The following is a 24652-nucleotide window of genomic DNA, read 5'->3' on the forward strand; positions in this document are numbered from 1 at the left end:
AGCAAAAAGAAAAGCTTTGAAATACTAGCCAAATATGTCACAAAACCGGCTTTTACAGCACTTAAAAGCTAAAAACACAGTATGTTATTTTCTGAGATGCCACCAACCTGATCCTTTGGCAGAATGAAAAATGTTATTATTAGTAGTAAATGTATAAACGTTCATAAAAATATAGAAGGAATGGGATACCTCTACAAGAAGAACATTAGAATTTAAGTTGTGAAAGTTGGACCATAAGGAAGGCTGAGCGTCAAAGAGTGGAGGCCTTTGGACTCTGGTGCTGGAGAAGACTCCTGCGAGTCCCTTGGACTGCAAGGGGATCCAACCGGTCAGTCCTAGAGGAGATCAACCCTGACTGCTCTTTAGAAGGCCAGATCCTGAAGAGGAAACTCAAAGACTTTGGCCACCTAATGAGAAGGAAGGACTCAATGGAGAAGAGCCTAATGCTGGGAACGATGGAGGGCAAAAGAAGAAGGGGACGACAGAGAACGAGGTGGCTGGATGGAGTCACGGAAGCAGTAGACGTGAGCTTCAATGGACTCCAGAGGATGGTAGAGGACAGGAAGGCCTGGAGGAATGTTGTCCATGGGATCGCGATGGGTCGGACACAACTTCGCAACTAACAACGATGAGTGAATTTGAAGGGAGAAAAAAAGAAAAAAAGCCAGAAAAGGACAGCTAGATTTCTGAGACGTTACTTTTTAAATCTAGAAATAAAACATATGGCGCATCGTTAAATATTATTTTCATCCTTCTTCCTACCGCTGCCATTTCCCCATCTTAAAGTACCTTTTCACTTGCTAGATGGAGGGGAAAAGAACACAGAACACAGAATAATAGAATGGGAAGGGACCTTGGAGGTCCTCTAGCTCAACCCTCTGCTCCAGCAAGAGATCCTATATCCCCATCAGGAAATTTCTCCTTAGTTCCACATTGGATCACTAATTATCTTGCACCCATTCTTGTCCTTCCCTCAGGTGCTTTGGAGAGCAAGTCAATCCCCTTCTTCTCTGTGGTAGCCCCTCAAGTACTGGAAGACTATCACCCTTAGTCCTTCTTAGAGTAAACATACCTAGTTCCCTTAACTGTTCATCATATGATTTAGCCTCCAGATCCCTTATCATCTTTGTCGCTCTTCTCTGCACTCTTTCTAGATTGAGTTTGGTATCCCCATTTTCTCCACAAGAGCCAATAATTTCTTCCTCTTCCTTTTCCTTTCCTTCTTCTTCTCCTCCTTCTTCTCCTCCTTCTCCTCCTTCTTCTCCTCCCTCTTCCTCTTCTTCTCCTTCTCTTCCTTCTCCTCCTCCTTCTTCTCCTTCTTCTCCTTTCTTCTCCTTCTTCTTCTTCTCCTCCTCCTCCTTCTCCTCCTCCTTCTCCTCCTCCTTCTTCTCCTCCTCCTTCTCCTTCTTCTTCTCCTCCTCCTCCTCCTTCTTCTCCTCCTCCTCCTCCTTCTCCTCCTCCTCCTCCTTCTCCTTCTTCTCCTTTCTTCTTCTCCTCCTCCTCCTCCTCCTCCTTCTCCTCCTCCTCCTCCTCCTCCTCCTTCTCCTCCTCCTCCTTCTTCTCCTTCTTCTCCTTTCTTCTTCTCCTCCTCCTCCTCCTCCTCCTTCTCCTCCTCCTCCTCCTTCTTCTCCTTCGCCTTCTTCTCCTTCTTTTTCTTTTTAATAAGTTTTTTCTTTTTTATTTTTTACAAACATATCAAATCAATGCGTGAACAGTGTGGCACCTTGGTATCAAACATTTTAATACAAATAAAACTAGTAAAGTTAATCATAACTATTAGATTCAATCATCTTATATATTTGATGCATAATTACAATAGGTTGCAATCTGTCATTATTCAATTATTCCATATTTTCTCTTATTGTTACTTTTGTTTTATTATATAAAAGTATTTATATTAACATTCCCCCTTCTCATATTTGTATCACTTATTCTAACTTTTAATCATATCACCTTTTACTAAAAAAACATTTTCTTTCTATCCTACCTAACTTCTAGTCATGTCACCTACCTAAAAAAGAAAGAAAAGAAAAAGAAAATCAAAACAACAACAGAGAAGAAAAATCATCTATCCATCATCTCTTGCTCGCTTCAATACTTCAATTGCTATGCTTTTTTTTTTTTTTTCCTTGCCTCCCAATTTCCCCTCCTGGATTTCTATCTCTGTCAATAATATCTTCGGAAGAAGGAAATTTCATGCAGAAAAAGCTGCACATAAACTACGCAGCTTAATCCAATTTCTAAATTCAATTTTTCTCTCTATAAAGCTACCACATTTTTTTTTTGTAAAAAACAAAGAGGAGAGCCCACATATCTTTGCCAAGGGTGTGTTTCTCACCCTTGGCAAAGATATGTGAACCACGTGTTCAGTTGAGAAACATTGCATTAAGTGATAAACATCAGTTGGTGGTGAAGCCTTTTTTTTGTTTTCCCCCCGGTGCTTTCTTGCACCCATCTTTTTTCCAACTTTTCCGGCCTTCCTCTTTTTAAAATGCTATCTGGTCCATCTTTCCCTCCTGCTGAATCTAACTTATTTCACAAAAATTCTTGGACGAAATCATGAACATCTGACACCCAAATGGGTGGAGATGTTTACAACTGTATGAGGCAGAAATGCCTCCGCTTTAGTTAAAACAGCATGAACACATTTCAAACCTCACAGGGCTCAAGGCTGTCTCAGCCTTCCATCGTTCTGAGGTGGGTCAAATGAGGACCCAGATTGTTGGGGGCAAGAGGCTGACATTGTAAACCGCTTAGAGAGGGCTGGAAAGCACTGTGAAGCGGTATATAACTCTAAGTCCTATTGCTATTTTCCTTCCTTCCTTCCTTCCTTCCTTCCTTCCTTCCTTCCTTCCTTCCTTCCTTCCCTCCCTCCCTCCCTCCCTTCCTTCCTTCCTTCCCTCCCCACCCTCAGTGGTTAGAATGCAGTATTGCAGTATATTTCTGCCAACTGCCAGCAGTTCGATCCTGACCAGCTCAAGGTTGACTCAGCCTTCCATCCTTCTGAGGTGGGTAAAATGAGGACCCAGATTGTTGGGGGCAAGAGGCTGACTCTGCAAACTGCTTAGAGAGGGCTGTAAAAGCATTGTGAAGCGGTATATAAGCCAAAATGCTATTGCTGTTGTTATTTGTGAGTCTTTATTTTGAGAGAGCAAAACAACCTTCTCTCTTCCATGAGATCTGAAGTCTAACATGTATAAAGGTAAAGATTCCCCTCGCACATATGTGCTAGTCGTTCCCGACTCTAGGGGGCGGTGCTCATCTCCGTTTCAAAGCCAAAGAGCCAGCGCTGTCCGAAGATGTCTCCGTGGTCATATGGCCAGCATAACTCAACGCCAAAGGTGCACGGAACGCTGTGACCTTCCCATCAAAGGTGGTCCCTATTTTTCTACTTGCATTTTTTACCTGCTTTCGAACTGCTAGGTTGGCAGAAGCTGGGACAAGCAACGGGAGCTCACCCCCTCACGCGGCACTAGGGATTTGAACTGCAGTACTGCCGACCTTTCGGTCGACAAGCTCAGTGTCTTAGCCACTGAGCCACCGCATCCCTTCATGTATAGAAGGCACCTAATTGGGAAAGATTGTCCTAACCTATTTACTATAATTGTAAAAAAGAGAGACCTGCTTAATAAACAGACAAAGACTAAATCATGGTCAGATGGAAAGAACTGAATGGATGGAAATTAATCAAGGAGGGATCCAATCTAAGAACTAAGAAGAAATTTCCTGACAGTGAAAGCAATTAACCAGTGGAACAGCTGGCCTCCAGAAGTCGTGGGTGCTCCATTACTGGAAGTTTTTAAAGAAGAGGTTCAACAGCCATTTGTCTAAAATGGTCTTGGGCCATCTGCTTAAGCAGACCTCCATGGTCCCTCCCAAGTCTATTATTTTGCATTCTGATAATACTTTGACCTGCGTGCATTTGTGTGTCCACGGTCGTGTACACGCATGTGCAAATAGCTGTTATACAATCTTCACCCCTGAAATCAAATAATGTTTACTGACTAGAAGACAATGACTGCTACGAACAAAGGTAGCCTGTGTTCGCATTTCCATACAACTTTGCTCCGTTTCTTTATCAGAGAAATCTTAAAACGTTATGGAAACGAAGTGCCTACACTTGTCCTGTGCAATTCCTATGGCCACAGTCCAATAGAAAATGTTCAGTATAAAGGAAATCGTAAATTTGGGGGCCAAAATGTAATAGAATCCACGAACTCCGATTTCTTTCGTTGGCCTGTCTTCACATGTTTAGCATCATCTCCTAGACTGTTGGTTACCTGGTGAAGGTGAAATGGTCACCCTTCGTGGAAAAGTTTGGATTGAATTAAAAGCAGGCAAATTTTACATTGTTAGGTGCTATTTAAACAGAGTAACCACTGTACTGTAATAGCCATAGCACCAGTGGTGGGATTCAGCGGCTTCTCTCCGGATCACGTGATCACGTGAACCGGTAGCGGCAGCTGCGGGAGGCGAACATAATGCATGACTAGCGCTCATGCGCCGAAGGCCGTGTGCATGTGCAGTGGTGGTATGTGTGAGCGAAGCACCTGTTTGCGCGTGCTCATTTTTGCAAACCGGTAGGGAAGGTAAGTGAATCTCACCTCTGCATAGCCCTTAGACTTATATACCTCTTCTCAGTGCTTCACAGCCCTCTCTAAGCGGTTTACAGAGTCCGCACATTGTCCCCCAACAATCTGGGTCCTCATTTTACCGACTTCAGAAGGATAGAAGGCTGAGTCAACTTTAAGAGGGTCAGAATCGAACTGCCAAACTGCGGGCAGCCGGAAGTCAGCAGAATTAGCCTGCAATACTGCATTCTAACCACTGTGCCACCCTGGCTCTTAATATTTTATTTTATTGTATATTAAGCATGGTAATGGTTAATATTTTCATTTTAAAAAAATTAAAGGTTTTTCCTGACTAGTCGTGTCCAACTCTAGGGCATAGAATCTGTCTGTCTTTCTGTCTATCATCTATATCTCTGTCTGTCTGTCTGTCTATCATCTATATCTCTGTCTGTCTGTCTATCATCTATCATCTATATCTCTGTCTGTCTGTCTATCATCTATATCTCTGCCTGCCTGTCTGTCTATCATCTATATCTGTCTGTCTGTCTGTCTATCCATCTATCTTTATCTCTAGCATCTCTATCTCCTGTCTATCATCTATATCTCTGTCTATCTATCATCTATCATCTATCATCTATATCTCTGTCTGTCTATCCATCTATCTTTATCTATAGCACCGCTATCTCCTGTCTGTCTGTCTATCATCTATTATCTATATCTCTGTCTGTCTGTCTATCGTCTATATCTGTCTGTCTATCATCTATCATCTATATCTCTGCTTGCCTACCTGCCTGCCTGTCTATCATCTATATCTCTGTCTGTCTGTCTATCCATCTATCTTTATCTCCAGCATCTCTATCTCCTGTCTGTCTGTCTATCATCTATATCTCTGTCTGTCTCTCCATCTATCCATCCATCTATCTTTATCTCTAGCATCTCTATCTCCTGCCTGTCTGTCTGTCTATCTATCATATGCCACACATCCCACTTCTAAGCAACTCTGATATATCAACTCTTTCAACCAAAAGAAGAGGTGGGAAACAGGTGGTGTCACTATGTTTAGATATAAAGTAAATTTGGTTTAGTATGACAGTTAAGTAGTCCTCATGTACTTAACATTGTTGTTTTTTTTCCTGTTCCGTTAAAATTACAACTTGGTGACAGTTTCTGAAAGGGTTTAGAAGCCTCAGAGCTGTACATCCTTGGTTTAGAATGGATTTCCTATGGAGCTTGGAAGACTAGGTAATTTAATTTAATTTAATTTAGCCAATTTAAGGTAGCCAATTAACTGACCTGTGTGGACACAGCATGCTTAATTCTGCCATCTGATCAGAGAACCAAAGGACCCCTCCTTATTCTATGGCAGTGGGAGGACCGCTTATCCTACTTCCAAACTGGTGATCGTTCCCAAATAGATCCCTCTGCTGGTCTTCGAAAACAACGTGTGCATTGTTTGAACAGGTTAAACATTCATAGCCTTTCAAGTTTTGCAATTCACCCTACCCGAAGTTAGGAAGCTCATTATGATTAATAAGTTTCCATCAGGGTTTCTCAGAAATTTTCTCAGGAAAGTACTTGGGGCATTGCTTCCACAGAATCTCAAGCACTAGACAATTGACTCCTTCTCCTTCTCCTTCTCCTTCTCCTTCTCCTTCTCCTTCTCCTTCTCCTTCTCCTTCTCCTTCTCCTTCTCCTTCTCCTTCTCCTTCTCCTTCTCCTTCTCCTTCTCCTTCTCCTTCTCCTTCTCCTTCTCCTTCTCCTTCTCCTTCTCCTTCTCCTTCTCCTTCTCCTTCTCCTTCTCCTTCTCCTTCTCCTTCTCCTTCTCCTCCTCCTCCTCCTCCTCCTCCTCCTCCTCCTCCTCCTCCTCCTCCTCCTCCTCCTCCTCCCTCCTCCTCCTCCTCCTCCTCTCCTCCTCTTCCTCTTCTTCTTCTTCTTCTTCTTCTTCTTCTTCTTCTTCTTCTTCTTCTTCTTCTTCTTCTTCTTCTTCTTCTTCTTCTTCTTCTTCTTCTTCTTCTTCTTCTTCTTCTTCTTCTTCTTCTTCTTCTTCTGCCTTGTCCGTCATCGGATGTTGGCGATCATGTTGGCAATCTATTTTTATCAACGGCCACACAAAAAAGTGGTGTTGAGTTTTGTCCAAACTGCTTCCTTAGATTTTGAAGCCACGATGTTCTTTTTCTGCCTGGACCTCATTTGCCTTCAATTTTTCCCTGGAGGATTAAGTGAAGGATGCCGTATTTTTCTGGGTGTCGCATCCCATGTCCAAAAGAGCCTTGGTACTACAGTGGTTTAAAGCACCCTGTTATTAACACAGCTGCCTGCAATTTACTGCTGGTTCGAATCTCTCCAAGGCTCAAGGTTGACTCAGCCTTCCATCCTTTCTAAGGTAGGTTAAATGAGGACCCAGTTTTGTGGGGGCAATAAGCTGACTTTGTATAAATATACAAAAGTATGAAGGCTATTGCTTAACGCACTGTAAGCCGCCCTGAGTCTCCGGAGGAAGGGCGGCATATAAATCAAATTAAAATAAAATAAATAAATAAATAAAAATAGTCTTTCACTTTTTAATGGTTTTGATGATTTCCCTTGGCTTTCCCAGGCGGCTTATCCCCTCCTCATTTCTGATTTTGTCAACCCGGCTTCTACATTTAACAGCAGCCTGTAAATCCACATTTCAAATGCTTCTAGTCTTTTCAAGTGGCTTTCTGTCAGAGACCAACTCTCCACTCCGTAGAGCAGAACAGAAAAGATGTAACAACTGACAAGCCTGATTTTTTAATCTTAGGCTTATGTCGTGACTGCAGAAGACTTTTTCATTTTGAAGAATGCTGCTCGAGCTTTCTCTACCCTTGTCTTTACTTCAGGGGGTCCTGTCCCAGCTTTCATGTAAATTAGACAATTGACAGGGTTTCTAGAAAGGTCCTCCCTCAGGTGTGGGATTCAGCCGGTTCGAACCACATGGTTCACCGAACCGGTAGTTTCAAGGACTGGCTGACTCCGCCCACACCACCCTGCCTCTCCCAGGAGTCTTCACGCAGCCTGTTTTGGATGCCAGTTAAGTGCAGGGCCCGCACGGAGACTCTGGGAGGGCAAAAAATGGGCCTACTGGAAGTACCCGCGTGGAGGCTCTGGGAGGGCCCCCGGAGTCCAGGGAAGGCCGTTTTTCGCCCTCCTGGAGGCTCGAGGAAAGCCTCCGGAGCCTGGGGAGGGCGAAAATGACACTCTCCCCACCGCCGTGGTGTAGGAAGCCGACTAGGCCATGCCCCCCATGGCCATGCCCACCCAGCAACCTGTCGCCAATAAAGAGTTTTGTTCAGCAGGTAAAGCCATAGCACTTATATATCACTTCATAGTGCTTTTACAGCCCTTTCTAAGCGGTTTTGCAGAGTCAGCCTATTGCCTCCAACAATCTGGGTCCTCATTTTACCCACCTCGGAAGGATGGAAGTCAACCTTGAGCCGGTGAGATTTGAACTGGCAGCTAGAAGTCAGCTGAAGTAGCCTGCAGTACTGCACTCTAACCATTGTGCCATCTCGGGTCATTGATATATTTCTCATTGTGCCCGGAGAGAGAAATATCTGCCTCTACCTAGGACCGAACTCACAGCCTCCTGATTGTGAGGCGAGAGCTCCATCTCTCTAGGCCACCGCACCACTCCAGACGCTGCAATGGTTATAAGTGCGAAAAAACGGTCATCTCACTTTTTTCACTGCTGTTGCAATTTGAAAACCACTAAACGAATGGTAGTAAGCCAAGGATTTACCTGTAGAAGAAAAAAACTCAAGTGCCTTGTTATTTTTAATCCAGATTGTAAATTTTTTACCAATCCCAAGAAGAGCCGAGGTGGCGCAGTGTTAGAGTGCAGTACTGCAGGCTACTTCAGCTGACTGCTAGCTGCAGTTCAGCAGTTCAAAACTCACCAGCTCAAGGTTGATTCAGCCTTCCATCCTTCTGAAGTCAGTAAAATGAGGACCCAGATTGCTGGGGGCAATGTGCTGACTCTCTAAAGTCTACACCACTTAGAGAGGGCTTTAGAGCTTTCCTTTCCTTCCCTTCCCTTCCCTTCCCTTCCCTTCCCTTCCCTTCCCTTCCTTCCTTCCTTCCTTCCTTCCTTCCATCCATCCATCCATGGTGCACAGTGGTTAGAATGCAGCATTGCAGGCTGACTCTGCCCATTGTCAGGAGTTCGATCCTCACCGGCTCAAGGTTAACTCAACCTTCCATCCTTTTGAGGTGAGTAAAGTGAGGACCCACAATTCTGATTCTGTAAACCGCTTAGAGAGGGCTATAAAAGCACTGCGAAGCGGTATATAAGTCTAAGTGCTATTGCTATTTAGCTTTGCCAGTTGAATTGGCATTAAGGCTGACCCAGTTTTTCCTGACAGCCAAAGTGCCACAGAAACAGAGTGGAGATTATCCAGTACTGGCAAACATCTCAAGCGGGCCTTAGATATGGCTACAGAGACTAACATTTTTTGTCACCCATTCAACAACATCCAGAATGGCCAGAAGTGTGGTGAATGTGGCGATTTGCGCCATGTCTATAGTGAACAACGGGGAAGATTTTCAGCTCATCAAAGTTTGAGCTGTATTTCCTTTAGTCTCGGGAGAAAAGCGATTATGCAAAGTTAATTCATGATTCATAATTATACATTTCCTTGGCAAGGTGGTTGCATTTTACCGCATCTAAGAACAAAGAATTATTATTTATTTATTTATTTATTTATTGGTTCGATTTATATGCCGCCCTTCTCCGGAGACTCAGGGCGGCTTACAATGCGTTAAGAATGACGATCTCGCAGCCCCTCCTCCTTGTCCTGTCGCACTACAGCACCCAGCATCCCCAGCCAGCATGGAGCCTGGAGAGAAATACTGTGCATTGTAATTCAACAGCACGTAGAGTAGACAGCGAGAGCTTTCCTGCAAATTCTGAATTAGGGTTGCAGAGGAGGTGGGTTGTCATCAGCTGGTAATTTCAAAAGCTAATTGTACAGGAAGGAATAGAGAACTCTAAATTTTAAGTAGGGTAGTTCTGTGCTGCTGTTGCAAGAGAAAGCTGTGTGGCCTTGCTCAGGAGTGTTTTTTTCCTGGCCTTAGGGCTTCATGTTTCTTTTCGACAAGGCAGGTACTAAAAAGGGATGGTATTAATTAGCACAGATAACTTGAGAGCTGGCCTTGGTATAATAACCCAAAGTAAAAAGAGGGAACTAGGGTGCTTTTCCTCCTTTGGAAACTGACATAATAGCCGGGAACCCAATTTTTAAGATATGCTCCTGTTCTTTATTTAATGAATGGCATCTGAGGATCTTAAGTGCCCACGTGTGCCAACATGCAAACATTTCCACGCCCTGAAGGGAACATGTTTAAGAGAAAGGCAGGTCAGCAAGGGGAAAGAAAAATGGGCCGAGGGTAAGTAAGCTGAAGGGAAGGGGAAGGGGAAAGGAAAACAAGGGGAGGGGAGGGAAGGGAAGAGAAAAGAAGGGGAGGGGAAGGGGAAAGGGAAGGGGAAAGGAAAACAAGGGAAGGGAAGGGGAAGGGGGAAAACGCAAGGGGAGGGAAGGGGGAGGGGAAAGGGAAGGGAAAGGGAAAACAAGGCTAGGGGAGGGAGGGGAAAGGAAGGGGGAGGGGGAGGGAAGGGGAAAGGGAAGAGGAAGAAAAAGGGGAAGGGAAGGGGAAAGGAAAACGAAGGGAAGGGAAGAGAAGGGGGAGGGGAAGGAAAGGGGAAAACAAGGCAAGGGGAGGGAAGGAAGGGAAGGGAAGAGAAAGGAAGGGGGAGGGGGAGGGGAAGAGGGAAGGGAAAGGGAAAACAAGGCTAGGGGAGGGAGGGGAAAGGAAGGGGAGGGGAAGGGAAGGGGAAAGGGAAGAGGAAGAAAAAGGGGAAGGGAAGGGGAAAGGAAAACGAAGGGAAGGGGAGAGAAGGGGGAGGGGAAGGGAAGGGGAAAACAAGGCAAGGGGAGGGAAGGAAGGGAAGGGAAGAGAAAGGAAGGGGGAGGGGGAGGGGAAGAGGGAAGGGAAAGGGAAAACAAGGCTAGGGGAGGGAGGGGAAAGGAAGGGGAGGGGAAGGGAAGGGGAAAGGGAAGAGGAAGAAAAAGGGGAAGGGAAGGGGAAAGGAAAACGAAGGGAAGGGAAGAGAAGGGTGAGGGGAAGGAAAGGGGGAAAACAAGGCAAGGGGAGGGGAGGGAAGGGAAGGGAAGAGAAAGGAAGGGGGAGGGGGAGGGGGAGGGGAAGAGGGAAGGGGAAGGGGAAGCAAAGGGAAGGGAAGGGGAAGGGGAAAGGAAAACAAGGGAAGGGAAGAGAAGGGGAGGGAAAGGAAAACAAGGCAAGGAGAGGGAAGGGAAGAGAAAAGAAGGGGAGGGGAAGGGGAAAGGAAAACAAGGGAAGGGAAGGGGAAGGGGGAAAATGCAAGGGGAGGGAAGGGGGAGGGGAAAGGGAAAGGGAAGAGAAAACAAGGCAAGGGGAGGGAAGAGAAGAGAAGGGAAGGGGGAAGGGGAAAGGGGAAAGGGGAAAGGAAGGGGGAAAGGAAAAGAAGGGAAGGGGAAGAAGAAAGGGAAGGGAAGGGAAAAGAAGAGGAGAGGAGAGAAGGGTAGGAAAAAGAAGGGAAGGAAGGAGAAGGGAAGGGGCAAGGAACAAGGGTACCCACCAGGTTGGAATCTGATCTGGAGATACGATTACAAGACGGTAGGGCCCAGCACCCAAAAGACTATATATTATTTATAAACCAAATAAAAAGCAACATGTCCTAACAGAATCTTCACTTGCAAGTGTGATAGAGGATACCAGGCCAACGGATTGCTGCAACGTATTTATTTATTTTACCTATTCACACAACTCTTCATTAGTGATTCAAATTTCACAGATGACTGTAAATTGCCTGTCATACCCAAAACGCCGAAGCTGAGAAAATCTAACTTTGCAGAAGTGCATGAAGACCTGAGAAAGGTCTTGCTTTTAAGCCAAGGAACAGCCTGGGAAAATAAGGAAAATGGTTTGATGCATTCGCTTTGTTTGTTTGTTTGTTTTTGCCATGGTTTAATGAATAAATCATAACTCACCGTATCCACACAACACCCCAAGCTTTAAAGCAAAGTTTACAAGCCATAATCATTGGAATTGCCCAATGTACTAAGCCAAAAACTAGCCAACCGCAATATGGTTTGCAATAATGCTTGAATCAGGCTATTTGGGCCAATCCTACATCCAACTCCCATTTCTAAAGGTCTGTTTTTAGGAACCATACTATTACATTCACACAGTTCAGTGATCTGGAGACTAAAGGCTGCCCCTTTTAAGAGACCGATGACTCCAAATAGATTAAACCATTCTACCCACTTCAGACTTTTGTTGGCATTTCAACTCTCGTGATCCTAGGGTGGGGAGAGACGGGACGGACGCCTCCTGCAGCCCCCTTGTAATAAGTATTAATATCATATCATATTACGTTTAAATAGTGAACGAAGCTTAAGAACTATATGTTTATAGGAGTACTAATATTATTGTAAAGTGACAGAAGATGTTTGGAACCAGTGATGTCATATCTATGTCCAATGTTTTTTTTTAATTTTGTATTATTAATAAAAAAAACTTTTTAAATAAAAAATAAAAACAAAACAAAACAAAACGGCCCCCTTGCATCCTGTTTTCCGGCCTGGACGGCCTCCTGCAGGACCCTGCCGGCCACAACGGCCCCCTTGCACCCCGTTTTCGGCCTGGACCGCCTCCTGCAGCACCCTGCCAGCCACAACGGCCCCCTTGCATCCTGTTTTCGGCCTGGATGGCCTCCTGCAGCACCTGCAGGCCACAATGACCCCCTTGCATCCCGTTTTCAGCCTGGAGGGCCTCCTGCAGCACCCTGTCGGCCACAATGGCCCCCTTGCATCCCGTTTTCGGCCTGGACGGTCTCCTGCAGCACCCTGCCGGCCACAACGGCCCCCTTGCATCCCGTTTTCGTCCTGGATGGCCTCCTGCAGCACCCTGCCGGCCACAATGGCCCCCTTGCATCCTGTTTTCGGCCTGGACGGCCTCCTGCAGCACCTGCAGGCCACAATGACCCCCTTGCATCCCGTTTTCAGCCTGGAGGGCCTCCTGCAGCACCCTGCCGGCCACAATGGCCCCCTTGCATCCAGTTTTCGGCCTGAACAACCTCCTGCAGCATTCTGCCGCCCCGCCCGGCAGAGTCCTGCAGGAGGCCGTCCAGGCTGAAAATGGGGTGCGGGGGGGCACACAGAGCCCTCCAGCAGGCCCCCCGACGCCCTGTTTTGGCTGCCAGAAGCACCATAGCCCAGTCATTTGCTATTTCCAGGCCGGCCCCGCAGGTCAGATTTAAGCACCCCATGGACCGCATTCAGTCCGCAGGCCTTGAGTTTGACACCCCTTCTCTAGATTATTCAAAACAATATAAAGATAGAATGAATATACTGCTACTCCCTTCCTTGCCCTTTGTACTTTTCCGATACTGGTTATGTCCTATTGCAGACCAGCAACAATGCAGAGGCAGAATGAAAAGTTCCCGCTTAAGAGGAGATTGAAAGAGTCTTGTCTATAAATGAATCTTTTCTCCTCCCGGCTTTTCAGCTGCTGCCACTGAAAAGGAAGCGATTCGAGGCAGTAAACGATAGAATGAGTGGTCAACTAAGATGCGAAGCTCTTCAAAATTCCCTCAGCGGTGGCTCTTTGAGTAGCGGCCTATAGACCTACAGGATGCGACTAAGTTGGAATTTGCTTTCTAGTGGCATCGCTACCCATTTTTACCCGTCTTCCTCTGTCACTGTCACAAAAGCTGGCCTCTACTTTTTTGGGGGGGGGAACAAGTAAAAGGATGGTGTGTGTGTGTGTGTGTGTGTGTGTGTGTGTGTGTGTACGCGCCCGTACACCTTCAAGTCAGCCTTGATTCCTGGCAACTACCTGGACAAGTCCTGCAGTTTTCTTAGCAACATTCTGGAAGCGGTTTGCCATTGCCTGCTTTCTAGGACTGAATGTGAGTGACTGGCCCAAGGTCACTCAGCTGTTTTTTGTGCCTATGGTGAGACTAGAATTTGTGGCTACCTGGTTTGGAGGTACCTGGTACTTTAACCAGACTGGCCCTCATAAGGATGCTTAAAGTAAGGTTACTAACATCTAAATGTTTATCTGTCTGTCTGTCGCTCTGCCTGTAGCTCTTTATCTAACTCTATCCCTATCTATCTATCTATCTATCTATCTATCTATCTATCTATCTATCTATGTACTATCTATCCATCCATCCATCTTTATCTATCCATCCATCTGTATCTATCTGTCCATCCATCCATCTATCCATCCATCCATCTTTTATCTATCCATCCGTCTATATCTATCCGTCCATCCATCTATATCTGTCCATCCATCTATCCATCCATCCATCCATCCATCCATCTATCCATCCATCCATCTGTATCTATCCATCCATCTGTATCTATCCATCCATCCATCTATCCATCCATCCATCTGTATCTATCCATCCATCTGTATCTATCCATCCATCTGTCCATCCATCCATCCATATCTATCCATCCATCTGTATCTATCTATCCATCCATCCATATCTATCCATCCATTTGTATCTATCCGTCCATCTGTCCATCCATCCATCCATCTGTCCATCCATCCATCCATCTGTATCTATCTATCTATCCATCCATCTGTATCTATCTATCTATCTATCTATCTATCTATCTATCTATCCATCCATCTGTATCTATCCATCCATCTGTATCTATCCATCCATCCAATCAAAATGATAAGTGTTACAAAGATGGATAAAAGGCCTAGAAGGAATGTTCCATGACTACTTCCTTGATTCAACTAAACTGATGGCAAAAACTCAGACATTCGAAGAGTTTTGCTTTTTGTGTCACTCTTACGATGGGCAGGTGGGATTGTCCATCCAGCTCATATCATCCAGCTTGGGCAGCTCTTCAGAATCAGGCAACTTTCTGACACTGCGAGTTGCTTTTGTTTTGAAGAGAGATGAGTGTGAAAACTACCATCAATGCATCATTACCACCAACCTTCTACAATGGAGCTGCAGTCCTTTACTGTGTAAAAAAATAGGGATTATTTGGGCTGACCATAAATTACTCTCGCTCTCTGAAGGGACCTGAGGAAGCCATAGAACTATCGAAGATGTAAGACAATTATTTGCTAGCAGGAACATCACCAGAAAAGTTGCTGCATTTCCTCCATTCTGCCAAATCCATCAAACAATTCAAGAACATTTCACAACATAATTTTAGTCCTGACAATGTCAGAAGAGAAAGCACACAAGGATCTGTTGTTCATAATAATTTCTTAAGAGAAATTACATTCAAAGGATTTCCCCATGTACTATGTAAATTTAGTTCCTGGTGGTATAATTCACAAAACTATGGCTTAGCATGATTAGTGTGAATCCAAGTATGGTCATTTCTCCCCAGGCATCTAATAAGTCAAAGCAGTGGTGAAATCCAATTTTTTTTACTACTGGTTCTGTGAGCGTGGCTTGGTGGGCGTGGTGTAGCTTGATGGGGGTGGCAGGGGAAGGATACTGCAAAATCTCCATTCCCACACCACTCCAGGGGAAGGATACTGCAAAATCCCCATTCCCTTTCCACTCCTGGGGGAAGGATATTGCAAAATCCCCATTCCCTTCCCACTCCTGGGGGAAGGATATTGCAAAATCCCCATTTCCACCCGACCTCCAGGGGAAGGATACTACAAAATCCCCATTCCCTCCCCACTCCTGGAGGAAGGATATTGCAAAATCCCCATTCCCTCCCCATTCCTGGGGGATACGATACTGCAAAATCCCCATTCCCTCCCCACTCCTGGGGGAAGGATATTGCAAAATCCCCATTCCCACCCCACCTCCAGGGGAAGGATACTACAAAATCCCCATTCCCTTCCCACTCCTGGGGGAAGGATATTGCAAAATCCCCTTTCCCACCCCACCTCCAGGGGAAGGATACTGTAAAATCCCTATTCACTCCCCACTCCTGGGGGAAGGATACTGCAAAATCACCATTCCCTCCCCACTCCTGGGGGAAGGATACTGCAGAGTCCTCATTCCCTCCCTACCCCTGGGGGAAGGATACTGCAAAATCCCTATTCCCTCCCTACTCCTGCGGGAAGGATACTGCAAAATCCCCATTCCCTCCCCACACCGGGGAAGGATACTGCAAAATCCCCATTCCCACTCCAGGGGAAGGATATTGCAAAATCCCCATTCCCTCCGCACTCCTGGGGGAAGGATACTGCAAAATCCCCATTCCCTCCCCACACCGGGGAAGGATACCCGCAAAATCCCCATTCCCACTCCAGGGGAAGGATATTGCAAAATCCCCATTTCCTCCGCACTCCTGGGGGAAGGATATTGCAAAATCTCCATTCCCAACCCACCGCCAGGGGAAGGATACTGCAAAATCCCCATTCCCACCCCACTCTCGGGCCAGCCAGAGGTGGCATTTGCCGGTTCTCTGAACGGCTCAAAGTTTCCGCTACCGATTCTCCAGAATCTGTCAGAACCTGCTGGATTTCACCCCTGAGTCAAAGTCATGGCATGATCCTAGACCCCCAAGTCTTTTGTCCACAGAACCAACTTTTGCTCAGAAGGAGGGGAAAGGAGAAGAGCACTCTTGACCCCCACCCCCACCCTTTTGGTAGTATTATGAAGATTTTTATTTGGAAGGACTTTGTCCAGATACGCTTTGCTTCACACTCCGTGCCAAATCCCAGTGCCAAATTCCATGCCGGACTGCCACGTTCCTCTCCCTCTCCGGCTGAGAACCAAAGCTCGTTCCCAGTCTCCCAGAATCGCTGAGTGTTGGGAGCTACAAAGAGAGGGAATTACTCAACAGCAAATATACCCACCACCCATTGTTTTTCTTGCTCCTAATCTAATAAAAGTTTCTTTCTGGGACAGGACATTTTTAAAGGGTGGAGGTTTTTCTGGATTTCGTTACCTGGCACAACCGACTCATTGGTTCTTCCCTTGAACTTTCCATGTAAACATTTCCATTCCCCACCCAAAGGCTGCTCTCTCCCCCCCTTGCCAATTTGTAGCACTCATGTGAATCTTTGGGTCCTGGGAACAATTGTCTACTGAGGCTTCAGGTGGGGTGGGGAGGAGAGGGAAGAAGCTTTTTCCTGGATGTTCCCAATTCAAAACAGCCCGAGAGAGATATTTGGGAGGGAGAGGCATCCAGACATTAACTACCGTATTTTTTGGAGTATGACATACCTTTTTCCCCCCAAAAAAGAGGGTGAAACTCTGGATCAGTGGTGGGTTCCTCCCGGTTCAGCCCGGTTCTCCCGAGCCGGTAGCGGTGATGATATGATGTCACCGAACCGGTTCTGCCCCCCCCCATATTATTATTACCTTTTATTTGGCCCCACCCCCCAATCTATTGCTGCCTCCTGAGTCCCAGCTGATCGGCTAGAGGGAAAAAAAACTGTTTAAACCCTTGCTGTGGGGCTTCAAAGGGCTGCCCTACAGCTGATCAGTGTTAAAAGAAAACAAATGAGTAGACCGGTGCCTGCAAAAGTAAATGGGTAGACCAGTGCCTGCAAAAATACATGAGTAGATCAGTGTCTGCAAAAAATAAATGGGTAGATCAGTGCCTGCAAAAATACATGAGTAGATCAGTGCCTGCAAAAATACATGAGTAGACCAGTGCCTGCAAAAATAAATAGGTAAACCAGTGCCTGCAAAAATACATGAGTAGATCAGTGCCTGCAAAAAATAAATGGGTAGATCGGTACAGCTCTGCAAGCAGTTAAAAGCCTGGTAGACCAGTACCTCTGCTAAATCCTAAATAATTGTCACATGACCATCAAGCCATGCCCACAAAATAAGCCACGCCCACAGAACCGGTAGTAAAAAAATTTAGAACCCATCCCTGCTCTGGATGCGTCTTATACTCCAAATGTTGTCCCGACCAGCTTCTCAAAGGGAGGTTTCAGAGGCTGAAAAAAGCATCAGAAATGAAGCTTCAGAAAAGAAGCCCCCAAACAGAACTTCAGAAAAAAAGCTTCCAAACAGAGCCTCAGAAAAAAAGCCCCCAAACAGAGCTTCAGAGGCTTTTTTTTCTGAAGCTCTGTTTTGGAGGCTTTCAGAGGCTCTATTTTTTCTGAAATAGAGTTTCAGAAGTTTCAGAGGCTGAAAAAAAAGCAAGTCACAGAGCTCACAACCAAGGAACCTGTTGCTAAAATTCACCTCTGGGAACAGCTGATTGGGGGTATTCCGGGAGGCCGATCCACCCACCAATCAGTTTTTTTTCTTATTTTCCTCCCCAAAAACTAAGGTGCGTCTTATACTCCAAAAAATACATATATCAATGTGTTTAGCCTTGCTGAGTGCACAGGACAGATTTCCTTCCCCAACCTGGTGCTCCCTTAGAATGTCCAGTAGCTCAGCAGTTCCAATCATGGCATGTTGGGAGGATGGACGTGTTGAAAAAGTTGATCTAAGATCGTATTTCCTTGGAGTGACAAGAAATTCCTTGGAGTGACAAGGAAGATCCAGATGGATCTTGACAGAATTGAACCCTGGGCCCTATCTAACAAAATAAAATTCAATGTAGAGAAAAGTAAAGTCCTACACTTAGGAAAGAAAAACCAAAAGTACACGTATAAACTGGGTGAAACCAGGCTTAATAGCAGTGACTGTGAGGGGGATCTAGGAGTCTTAGTGGACAACCAAATAAATATGAGCTAGCAGTGTGCAGCATCAGCCAAAAAAGTCAATGCAATCCTAAATTGCATTAAAAGAGGGATGCAATCAAGATCAAGTGAGGTATTAATACCTAAAGCCCTAGTAAGACCACACCTAGACTACTGCATCCAGTTTTGGTCCTCACACTATAAAAAAGATGTTGACATGGCACTGTCTTTTCAATAAAATAAAATAAATAAATAAACATAATCATGTTTATACTTATATCTGTTATCTTATACATGCTTGACAAAATAAATAAATGAATAAAATAAAAAGATAAAATGGAGGGAATCCCTTCTTTCTTTTTATATGTGGTACCTGGCTCAATAGTACTGACTGTGAGAGGGGTCTTGGAGTCCTAGTGGACAACCATTTAGATATGAGCCAGCCGTGTGCAGCAGCTGCCAAAAAAGCCAACACAGTTCTAGGCTGTATAAACAGAGGGATAGAATCAAGATCACGTGAAGTGTTAATACCACTTTATAAGGCCTTGGAAAGGCCACACTTGGAATCCTGCATTCAGTTTTGGTCGCCACGATGTAAAAGGGATGTGGAGACTCTAGAAAGAGTGCAGAGAAGAGCAACAAAGAGGATTAGGGGACTGGAGGCTAAAACATATGAAGAACGGTTGCAGGAACTGGGTATGTCTAGTTTAATGAAGAGAAGGACTAGGGGAGACATGATAGCAGTCTTCCAATATCTCAGGGGCTGCCCCAAAGAAGAGGGAGTCAAACTATTCTCCAAAGCCCCTGAAGGCAGGACAAGAAGCAATGGGTGGAAACTCATCAAGGAGAGAAGCAACTTAGAACTAAGGAGAAATTTCCTGACAGTGAGAACAATTAATAAATGGAACAACTTGCCTGCAGAAGTTGTCAATGCTCCAACACTGGAAGTTTTTAAGAAGAGGTTGGATAACCATTTGTCTGAAGTGGTGCAGGGTTTCCTGCCTAAGCAGGGGGTTGGACTAGAAGACCTCCAAGGTCCCTTCCAACTCTGTTATTCTATTCTATTCTATTCTATTCTTATGGACTGGTCCTCTATCTTCAGAGCAGCCCCGAAAGTCAAGCAGCAAAGCACAGCTCCCACCCACAGAGAAGAGTTTGGAAGAAAAAGCAGGACTTGTGACATCTAATCAAAACCAAACTCTGAAAAAAAGAGCATGAAAATTGCTCCACTTTTAGACAAGTCCCATGACCTCTTCAGCAAACAAGCTGCACTGACAAATTGCAGAAAAATCTGGGAAGGGAGAAGCAGGAAAAAAAAACCTCCTTTAGGAAAGAAAATGGAGAAGAGAACATAGTTTAAAAAAAATAATAATAACAAGGGGAAGGACCCAGCTTGAAACAGGCTGATAATTTCCAAATACTGAATAGATGTAGCAAGAAGGGAGAAAATAATGACTCAATGCAAATGCCTAGAGCCCTGATGGCAAACCTGTGGCACGCGTGCCAGAGGTGGCACCCAGAGCCCTCTCTAATGGGCATGTGCACCATTGCCAGCTACTCTCCTGGGTTCGGTTGCGTGCATGCTCGTCCGGCGTGCATGAGCCCCGGCCAACTGCCCTCTTCCAGTATGCACGTGCTGGAACCTGGAAGAGAGCAGCTAACAGTGCGTATGTGTGCTGGACCAGCTGTCTGGCACGCATGTGCGTGATGGAATCCAGAAGAGTAGCTGGCCGCCACATGCATGTGCACTGATCAGCTGTTCTCTTCTGGGTTCCAGTGCTCCGGCACATGCACACTCCAGTTTCGGCACTCAGTGCTGAAAAGGTTAACCATCACTGGCCTAGAGCAATATTTCTCAACTCAATAAATTCAAGATGCATGGACTTCAACTCCCAGAATTCCCCAGCCAGTGTGCTGGCTGGGGAATTCTGGGAATTGAAGTCCATATATCTTGAAGTTGTTGAAATTATGAAACACTGGTGTAGAGAATGTTTTTTTTTTTTTTTAAGTGTAAAGCAAGGGTGAAATCCAACAGGTTCTGACAGGTTCTGGAGAACCGGTAGCGGAAATTTTGAGCAGTTCAGAGAACTGGTAGCGGAAATTTTGAGTAGTTCGGAGAACCGGCAAATACCACTTCTGGCTGGCCCCCGAGTGGAGTGGGAATGGAGATTTTCCAATATCCGTCCCCCAGGAGTGGGGAGGGAATGGGGATTTTGCAGTATCCTTCCCCTGGAGTAGAGTGGGAATGGAGATTTTGCAGTATCCTTCCCCTGCCACGCCCACCAAGCGACACCATGCCTATCAAGCCACGCCCACAGAACCGGTAATAAAAAAAAAATTGGATTTCACCATTGGTGTAAAGTATTTCAAATGGTCTATTCTAGGTGCCAGGATACCTACAGGAAATGCTTAAATTGTAGAGAATAAGGAAATGTCACCTCTACCTGTGTAGACACTACCCCACCCCCCATCTAGAAATTCAGCACTTGAAGAACCAGAATTCTGCTGGAACTGATAGATTGAAAGGTTGGTGGTGCAGAATAACTTATCAGCATTGGGAAAAAGAAGTCGAGGTGACGTTTGCCCCAGGGAATTCACACTATCTTAGCATTGGACTAGTTTGCAAGGATTTTCCCAGTATGGTGTTCTACAGATTCCCACCGGAAAACATGGCCATGATGTGTTACTTCAAGGGGGAATAGAAATCTCACCCATGTTAAGTACACACGGTTAAATCAAACTGCATTTCCATGCGGACTGACAAATTGTAAGAAGTGAAGTCCAACATATCTAGGGAAATAAAACAAATAGAAAATCCTCCAACTAGGTAACACTTTGAGCTGAGATATACTGATGTCTCTACTGCATGCTTGTATAATAATTAATAATGAGACAACAGAGAAAAATAGAACGTTGATGGCAGACATCTCCCCTATATATTATCAAGTAATAATCTACAATTCTTATGGGATATGTCTGGGATACAGTGGAGGGGAGGGGAGAGGAAGGAAGAAAGGAAGAAGGAGAGGAAGAAGAAGAGGAAAAAGGAAAAAGGAAAAAGGAGAGGAAAAAGGAAAAAGGAAAAAGGAAAAAGGAAAAAGGAGAGAGGAGAGGAGAGGAGAGGAGAGGAGAGGAGAGGAAAGGAAAGGAAAGGAAAGGAAAGGAAAGGAAAGGAAAGGAAAGGAAAGGAAAGGAAAGGAAAGGAAAGGAAGACTATTGAGAATGGAAGGGAAAGGAAGGGAAGGAGGAAAGGGAAGGGAAGGGAAGGGAAGGGAAGGGAAGGGAAGGGAAGGGAAGGAAAGGAAAGGAAAGGAAAGGAAAGGAAAGGAAAGGAAAGGAAAGGAAAGGAAAGGAAAGGGAGCCATCTTCTTGGAGGCTCGATTCCATAGCTGAATTATCCTGATTGAATATTTTTCTCACATTTAACTGAAATCTGCCCTCCTGTAAACTGAATCTGTAATTCCATGTTCTGCACTCTAAAACAATGGATAATATACGGCATTGTGATTTTGTTCTTAGTTGAAACTATCTTCCAGCTATTTGGCAAGTGCTATCCTATCCTTTCTCATGCCTAAACATTTCCATTTCTTCGCTTTCTCTCCCCAGATCCAGTGGTGGGATTCAAGGAATTTAACAACCGGTTCTCTGCCCTAATGATTTCTTCCAACAACCGGTTTGCCAAACTGCTCAGAAAGTTAACAGCTGGTTCTCCCGAAGTGGTGCGAACTGGCTGAATCCCACCACTGCCCAGATCTTCCCGGTTCATCTCAGATTCTCCTTCAGCCAATTCCTTCTTCAGTGTACTGTCCAGAATTGGTTATTAATTAAGTGGGGGGGGGTCCAAGCAATACAGAGCAAAATGATATAACTTCTGTGGTTTATTAAGTATGTCTCAACAGCATAAACTTGCGTTGCCTTTTTGGCAGTTGACTCATATTAAAAAATAAACAACTATTAAAATTTGCATAAGTTACTTTTGTATAAGTATTTAAATACAGAAGGTTTTCCGAAAGGCGCTTGACCTGGATGACTGAGAATCTCCATAGACATTTATTTACAGAAGGTTGTGTTTGTCTCTGTTTATCAGCCTGATGTCAAGTTTGTTCTGAATATATTCTTCTAGGGCAGTGTTTCTCAACCTTGGTAGCTTGGTAGCTTGAAGATGGGTGGACTTCAACTCCCAGAATCCCCCAGCGCTGCTGGCTGGGGGATTCTGGGAGTTGAAGTCCACCCATCTTCAAGCTTCCAAGGTTGAGAAACACTGTTCTAGGGTATTAATTAGCTAGCCCAATTTTCTGCCAACTATAAAGATTTCTCTCTACTTTTGTCACCCAAACCAAAGAGTTTGAAGAGTACAGTACAAGGCAGAGGAATTAATTTCATGAACAAACGAACGAATTGAATTGAATTTCACCTAAGTGAGGATCCAAGGGTTGCAAAATAGTTGAAGGATTGAATCACAGCATTTCACCAGCTGTCTCCTTATGCCTTCTGCTGCCTTGCGAATAGGAAAACCTCTACAGACTCAAGAAATCTAGTTCCGGTCAGTAGAGTCTTAACAACTCCAGCTAAAACCCAACATTTCCCTCTTAAGTTATTGGAAAAGGCATACTACAATTGTGGTTTTCAATTTATTCCAAGGGCAACCTTTCTTGGTTTGAGGGGTTTGAACCTAAGATTCATCCTCATTCGCTCCCACCTCTTAGGAAGTTGAAGAGCCTTGGTGGCGCAGCAGACTAAAGTGCTGTTAAGAAGCACCAGCTGCCTGCAATTCCTGCAAGTTCGAATCTCACCAGGCTCAAGGTTGACTCAGCCTTCCATCCTTTCTAAGGTAGGTAAAATGAGGACCCAGATTATGGGGGCAATAAATTGACTTTGTATAAATATACAAAAGTATGAAGGCTATTGCTTAACGCATTGTAAGCCGCCCTGAGTCTCCGGAGAAGGGCGGCATATAAATCAAATGAAAAATAAAAATAAAAATAAAAATAAAATAAAATAAATAAAATAATAAAATAAAAATAAAATAAAATAAAATAAAATAAATAATAAATTAAATTAAATTACATTACATTAAAATAAATTAAAATAAATTAAAATAAATAAATAAATAAATCCCTCCTGTCATAGAAATGTCCTTTTTTCAGCTGTCAAGTGTACAGACCGCGTCTTTTCAATATTCGCCCCCGGGGCCCCAGCCCTACCCCTCCCTTTTTCCTTGGCCGCATTTAAAGAATAGCTATGCCTGCCTGGTGGATGCCTTCGCCATGCAAGAGAGCGCCGAATGCCCGCTCGCTGTTTACAGAGCTCAATGCCAGGCTTATACAAGCAAACAAAACTTTGCAACCGAGTCAACAGTAGCAGAAGCGTGGAGGCCAAAACGGGAGAACGACACAGCCGCCCCCCCCCTCCCCTCCCCACGCACAGAATACACAGCACTGCTTGCAAAAATTGATTCGGACTAGACTTTTCATACCTCGCAGAACATAATTTGTAACTTATCTTATCCACCCAGCCCTTTTCAACCCAACTTACTCTGGGACTTCTGTTTCTAGCGGCTGGAAGGAAGGAGGAAGGAAGGTGGGTGATTTTTAATTCCCTCCAAATGGCCTTGCAAAAAAAAAGTGGGGGGGGGGGAGGACTTTCCCTTTTTTTTTTTTTTTTTTGCTGCAGGCAACAGGATCGTTCCCTTCTCAGGTCTTGCGCAACGCAAGGCGGGGTTTAGGTGCCTTTCCCAGCGCCCGGGGGCCACTCCATTCAAGGCAGGGTAAGGGCTTACCTTTTTCTCGGCTCCCGGACGCAGGAAGGCTGCTTGGCAAGGAGGACGCTGCTGACCCAGGTCAGGAGGCACCTGACTCGGCCGACGCACCTTTCCCACTTCCCAACAGGTGGTTTCCCCCCGCTCCCCACAAGCCCGGGTGCAAAGGAGCTCCGGAGCAATTGCCACCCTCCCAGCGAAGGCAGCTCCAGGGAGGGAGGGGAGGGAGGAAGAAAGAAGGGAGGAAGGAAGAAGGGAGGGAAGGAAGGGAGGGAGGAAGGAGGAAAGGAGGGAGGAAGGAGGGAGGGAGGAAGAAAGAAGGGAAGAAGGGAGGAGGAAGAAAGGAAGGGAGGAGGGAAGGAAGGGAGGGAGGAAGGAAGAAGGGAGGGAGGGAGGAAGAAAAGGGAAGAAGGGAGGGAGGAAGAAAGGAAGGGAGGAGGGAGGGAAGGAAGGGAGGAAGGAAGAAGGGAGGGAGGGAGGAAGGAAGGAGGAAAGGAGGGAGGGAGGGAGGAGAAAGAAGGGAGGAAGAAAGAAGGGAGGGAGGGAGGAAGAAAAGAAGGGAGGGAGGAAAAAGGGAGGAAGAAAGGAAGGAAGGAGGGAGGGAAGGAAGGAAGGAAGGGAGGAAGAAAAAGAAAGAAAGAAGGAAGGAAGGAAGGAAGAGGAAGGAGGGAAG

General features: G+C 45.3%; 1 protein-coding gene across 1 annotated transcript in view; it reads right to left on the reverse strand.

The window, feature by feature from the left end:
* SORBS3 (sorbin and SH3 domain containing 3) overlaps nucleotides 1-24187 on the reverse strand; it is an 89825-nt gene extending 65638 nt beyond the window's left edge. Inside the window, exon 1 of the mRNA XM_070952237.1 lies at nucleotides 24001-24187. The gene's annotated coding sequence lies outside the window, so the exon portion shown is untranslated. The remainder of the gene's footprint in view (nucleotides 1-24000) is intronic.
* Between the last annotated feature and the right edge of the window lie 465 nt (nucleotides 24188-24652).

Source organism: Pituophis catenifer, unplaced genomic scaffold (assembly GCF_029215685.1).
Source record: "Pituophis catenifer annectens isolate HBS135680 unplaced genomic scaffold, rPitCat1.0.hap2 SCAF_12, whole genome shotgun sequence".
NCBI lineage: Eukaryota > Metazoa > Chordata > Lepidosauria > Squamata > Colubridae > Pituophis > Pituophis catenifer.